This window comes from Pundamilia nyererei, unplaced genomic scaffold (assembly GCF_000239375.1).
Source record: "Pundamilia nyererei isolate P.nyererei 1_Seehausen unplaced genomic scaffold, PunNye1.0 scaffold00001, whole genome shotgun sequence".
In the NCBI taxonomy this organism is placed as follows: domain Eukaryota; kingdom Metazoa; phylum Chordata; class Actinopteri; order Cichliformes; family Cichlidae; genus Pundamilia; species Pundamilia nyererei.
Window position 1 is genome coordinate 9,254,184 of NW_005187402.1, and position 6,175 is coordinate 9,260,358.

The following is a 6,175-nucleotide window of genomic DNA, read 5'->3' on the forward strand; positions in this document are numbered from 1 at the left end:
GGGTGAGAAACTGAAATAAAGTGTTTCCTGGTTTGACAGCAGCAAAAATACTATTTTGTTGTTGTTGTTGTGTTTTAATGTGCTGAGTTTATCTAAGCACATCTTGGAACACTGCTACAGGGAAAAATAAAATCATAAATGTGAAGCTGAAAAATGTAACACTCAAGATTACAATCCCAGACATCTTCAACAGCTGACAAGTTGCATTTGGCTTTGGTTAAGGTTGTTTGTTGTACCGAGTGAGTGTGCGGGATGCAGGTAAAAATGTAGGCGGTAAAATATATTTGTTAAAAGTACCTGCCCTTTGAGGCACACCTTCAGGAAAGCTGCACTTATCAAGGAACAGTAACATAATGCACACACAGGATGAAACACATTAAGGTCTCTGATTCTGCCAGTTTCTGCAAGTGTGGACCAAACTACTCCTGTGAACCACACATGCTCTTTTGCAGATGCCTGTGTGGGAGGCAGCGAAAGCAAGATTACTGAAAGACTGAGTGTGAATGTAGCATGTGGGTTTCTGTGTTTGTAGCAGAAAAAATGGAAATTATTGTGCGAGGGATAGAGAGCCAGATATTTATTCTCATATCTGAGATCTGGGACTCTGATGACTGCTGGCTAAAGAGAGAGAGAGAGAGACGCTGATTGTAATGTTAATGCTGCAGATGGCCCAAAACAGAAAGAGCATGACAGCACTGCTCAGGATTATTATGCAGGGGTACTGTTGAGAGCAAATACCTTTCTGAGTGCCACAGGCAGAGAACAAACTGTCAGTAGTCACATTAGTCAATAGTCCAGATTCATATTCCTGTCACTTGTTGTTTCTGATAACAGTGGCTTATGAGGGAGCACGGCTCATTTGCAGTTCCATTGATGCATTGCTGATCTCTACCTTGTGTCATGGTATCAGATGAGAGTAGATGTATCATAGATAGGCTTCATATTGTGCTCGGTCCATGACTAACAATCCATTACGCTGCATGTGCTTTGAATTTCAATTATGCTAATAATTTAAAAAGATTCGATTCATATAAAAAAATTTCTGTCTTCGACATTCAGCTGACTTATGAGGGATCATCCGTCTGTATCAAAGGTGCACGGCGGTGACAAATGACGCTGCACCAGCTGGTTCTGCCTCCAACAGAAGATTACCCATTTTTGATTGAGATCGGTTATTTTCTCATTTGACTTTGGCAGTGGATTCTGATGGTGCACTTCTTCCCCCAGTTATTCTTCTTTTCTCTGTCCCTCTAACATTTCACAGCTTCTTTCTTCACTTACCAAAAGGATACCCATTCTTATGAATCCTGACAGGCTGTTTCTCAGGTATGTGTGTCAAGATTTGTGAACTAAGCAGGGAAACAATGGCCTGCACTTGTACATTTGTTGTAGAAGAGTCTATGCTGTAGCTAAAATTGCTCATTTCCAGCGATAACTTTATTATACAACTGCAGGTAACCGCTATGAACTCAGGGACAAAGGAATACATTCTCTTCTATCTGGTTTTCAGCCGATGGCTTTGAGAATACCACACAGATTTTACAGCTTTAGATTCCTCACTTAATTCAGAGATTAGTTTTGGTATTCAAAAGTATTGAGGAAAAAAACAGGACAGAGCAGAAGCGGAGAGATGAAGGTAGCCAGCGGACCCTGAAGCTTGCACATCTGCAAAGATAAACAGCTATTCAGCAGAGGGGCCAACCTTTTAGAGAGGACACCGAGGAATTCTGTCAAGAAATGATCCCCAAGGGCATCGCCAGGCCTGTACGTTGCTATGACTACAGCCCTCAGTAGCTTGTTGAAGCTCGACCGGATGGAGGGATAGTGGGTGGATAAGAATAGCGATCTGGCCACTACAAGATATAGAAAGGGCTAGCTAGACGCTCTCTCATCACCCTGCAGTCACTGTGGCTAGATGCCAACACTTCCTCAGGCCCCTTGAGGTCAAGGCATCATATACCTGACCCTCCTCAGTGCCGCAGTCTGCAGCTGTCTCCTAGGCCTCAGGGTGTAGGAAAAAGGATCTTTTTACTTATCATCTTTCCAGGTCTGCACCCTAACAGACCTATCAGTAGTTTAGAGAGACGCTGTATTTCATAATGCTTAGTAGTTCCGAAGTAATGTCAAAACTGGCAACACTACACCAACCAGTCAGGCAGTCTCTCAACATTCAGTGCAGTCCATCTACATTAGGATAAAATCTAAATTAAGTTTGTTGTGCCGTGTTCCTCTTTCTCTTTCTTTCAATTCAATATTTCAATTTGTATTTGTTGTTTTATCCATAATGTGTCTGTCCAGCTACCAGGTCTTGCCTGGCTTATATCAAACTTTTGCCCTTTTAGTATGAACCAATAAAAAGGTCTTAAAATCGATTTCAATAGAACACTCTACATGCACACTCTTTTTGGTCCTCATTAAAACAAAGCAGCAGAGTTTTATGCACTGTAGTTGACCTGTGGCTGTTTCTTAGTAAGATGAGAGAGGGGAACATTACAGTAGTCTGGGAAGATTGCAAATTTGAGACTGGGAATTATAGCTGAGATACATGACATAAATATATATATATATATTTATATATTTGCCATATATAATTACATAAATGAAGCACGTTCAAAAGCACTTTAAATGTTATGGGTTTTGAATAGCATTTTTACAATGGGAATGATGCAGCAATAGCTACCACGGGAACATTTACATTATGATAACCCAAATTACCATCAAAGAATATATGAAGGGCATTGTAGACATCATAAAGAGAAATGCTCCTGTTCAGCGAAATCAGACATACCACTGAGAACTATCGAGGAGAGTTTAAATATGTTGTCTCTCCTGTAGCTGTCCACTTTTCTGTCCACTTAAAGTCCCTGCTGCCAACTTGCATTTGCTTAGTTTGCTCAGATGTTTCTGGTTTTTAACTTTCAGCTCAATTTATTGTCTGGATTGCTCCCAAACCGTCCAGCGGACGTTGTCTGTCCTTGTTAAACGCACTCAGCATTATCTAGGGCTAGGAAAGGATAATGCAGATACTCAATAACTAAATTCATTGTGCCTGTATGTCTGTCTAAGGACATATCCAGATCGGCCAATAGCATATTCTGGGAGCCTGAAAGATAAGTGGTGGAAAAGAGCAAATTTAGCTGAAATATCATTTTACATCACATGTCAGAACACGCAGACACAAAGGACATATATAAACTATACAACTTTGATAATGAAAGAAATGTCTTGCATGGCAACGTTATCAATTTGACTGTTTGTTGTGAATATTGCAGAACAATAGTCAAATAGCAAAACAGGCCATGGAGCTTTTTTCATGCATGAATCAATGAATGCAACGTTTTTTCTGCTTGTGCAACGTTATTTAAACTGAGTATTAGTTTAGGCTATTCCCACATGCGGTAGTTGCGGCTTATCCTTTTGGATGCGGCATCTCAAATGTTGATTCTTAATTACAATTTAATTATTATATTAATTACAGAATCAAAGAGTCAATTTCAGCAACAATTGGCATGACACTTACCCATGGCACTTTGATTTATCTGGCTACTTACCGTTGATGCTTGAGGAATTTTCACTTATTTTACTGTTACACTAATTGTTAATCACTCTGATTAACTGAGTCTGCTAAACACTTGGAATATAACTTATAATATGAATCAGAGATGGAATCACAATCAGAAACTTGGGAGTTGTGCAGCACTAATTGGAAAGTGAGGACTGTTGTAAGGAGCTGAGTGTTATTGGATCACTGCCTTGAGAAGTCAGACAATACGTGTGTAGTATCACAGTGATTATTTGTGACTGATGGACAGGCCAAGCTTATGTTTTGTAGCTAAAGAATACATATTAGACTGTAAGGCATCAGCAATGGCATTTAGAGAAATTAGAGTTGGTTACACTGGTTTGGTTTATTAATGGGGTCCTTGCTAGCAAGCAGTAGTACATTAACAGAATGTTAATAAAGCACTGTAGAGCTGTAGAGTGGGATCATGTTAATAATCCATTACAATTTGCCTCACATCCACCAAAGCCTTCAAGGTCAACTTAAAGATTATTATTATCTAATACTGGTCAAAAATGGACAAACGGTGTAGAAACTGACTCTTACCAGCATCGTGTGTACTGTCAACATATAAAAAATACTATATAAAAATGTAAATGATCATGTCAGGGCCACTGGATTGGTCTCAAGGTCATATAATAATCATATACAGAGCTATTTAAAATTATGTTTCTTACTTCCATTGTTTTATATTGTTTATGGGGATTGTAAATATCATATTATATTAGTATGACTTTGCTATGTAACTATTTGAATACATGTCAGTTTTAATGCATGTTCACAAGTATAATTTGGTTTAGAAAACAAAATAAATATGCCATCAAAGCATTTTTTCAATTGATATATCTATTATTAAATATTTAAATGAATTGAGTAAACAATGAAATGAATGTTACAAATGCACTATATCCACAAAAATAAAAATAGAATAAAAAAAGAAAAAACACAATGTACAATACTGTTCTCTTAAAAGTAAATATGCTCAGAGAGAGTGAGCTGCCATAGTGGAGGTTTGCTCTCGCTGAGTGCTTCTTGTTATATGTTTGCTTTGGTCAAAGAAATTGAGATGTGATTCCAGTATAAGACAAAGTCAGGTCTGCCGATGGAGCCCTTTTCTATTCACAGTTAAGAGGAGGTTAACAGTGTGCACCTGTCACAGGTGTGAAAGAGTCTGGAGTCAGTGTGGTGAATGTTATGATGACTGCAACATCATCTGTGAAGAGAAGGGGGCACTAGGGGTGGACCTGCCTCTTCTGGTGTTCTTGGTTGAATGCCAGTCAAGCACAAGTCCCACTTAAAGACAGTGGTCCCTGATGCCATCATAAAGTCTGTCTGTGTCAGTTTAGACAGAAACATGCCCTCTGGAGGTCGTTTCTTTAGGCCTCCGGCAGTGCTCTTCCTGTTCCTCCTCACAGAAATGAGCAGCTACTTCTGTCCAGCTCTCCTTGTGTAAGAGCCCCTCTTCTGTTATCTCCTCCACACTCTAGAGAATGTGCTCGGAGACAAGGCAAACCTTCTCATGACACCAAGTATGGCTGTGCCCTTCTGGATGAGCAGCCCGAATAGGCAGCAGATATAGTGACATGGCACTAGCAAAAAGTGAAACTAGAGAGATATCATTCAGGAGAGATGAGGAGACAGCTATGGTCTGCAGCCACCACCTGCAAAACCATTTCCTTTTTGAAGGATTGTTATGCTGTTGCCTCTCCGGTGGACCAAAACTGCTAAAATGGTTTATGTCTCCTAACTGGACAGGATGATATCCCTCTATTTTAACTTAAGTGCCCACATTTATTTTTTATTTTTTATTTTTGAGCAGTGGATTTAAAGTGCATAGTGATACTACTAGTTCAATTAGTTCAATCGCAGACATCCTCTGTCAACCAAAGTTCAGCCAACAGTCTTGCCAACATTTTGTATCATATGTAGCAAATCCTTGATTCTGGAGAAATCCTGTTAGGATTATGAAAGAGGCGACACAACAATCTCCTCAGTGTACTGTGAAATGAGCCTTCCCAGACAAAGATACTTTTTCTGTCACATGTTTGGCCTCTAGGAAATGTCAAACAGGAAAGTCATTTTGACATATCAGCAGCCATTGTCTTTAATCTGTTTTCAGTTGCAGGCTGCGATAAAACATTCACTAAATATTTATGTTGTTTTGTTTTTTGTTTTTACAAAAGATTTTAGAATTTCTCATTTGCGATACACAGACAGACCTTTGCACCAAGAGAGCCAATCAAATGAAGCCATCGGCACTGGGTCTAATCCCTTCTGTCAATGCAGTCCGCCTGAGCCAGACGTGCAGAAATCCAACTGGGGAATACGACCCAATCCATTCTGCAGGGAAAGTGAAGGCTGATATGAAATTCTGTCCTGGACATTCTTTGCGATAAACTTTTCATTGTGTATTTTATCTGTAGGATTGAATCATTTAAAACCTTTTTTAGTCCCCTGGCTAAAATTGGAAGTAGATTGCACACTGCTTTTCTTCCTTAATCTTGCAAGTTCCTTCCTTCCTGTCCTTCAGTAAAACTGTGCAGTTTCATCCAGTCTGTCAAAAGAAACATATCCAAACACTTCTGTGACACACACACACACACACACACATAT

At 39.4% G+C, this 6,175-nt stretch overlaps 1 protein-coding gene across 3 annotated transcripts in view; it reads right to left on the minus strand.

Moving 5' to 3' along the window:
• Nucleotides 1-6,175, minus strand: part of frmpd3 (FERM and PDZ domain containing 3) — an 85,905-nt gene that overhangs the window by 14,763 nt on the left and 64,967 nt on the right. The gene's annotated exons all lie outside the window — the stretch shown is intronic.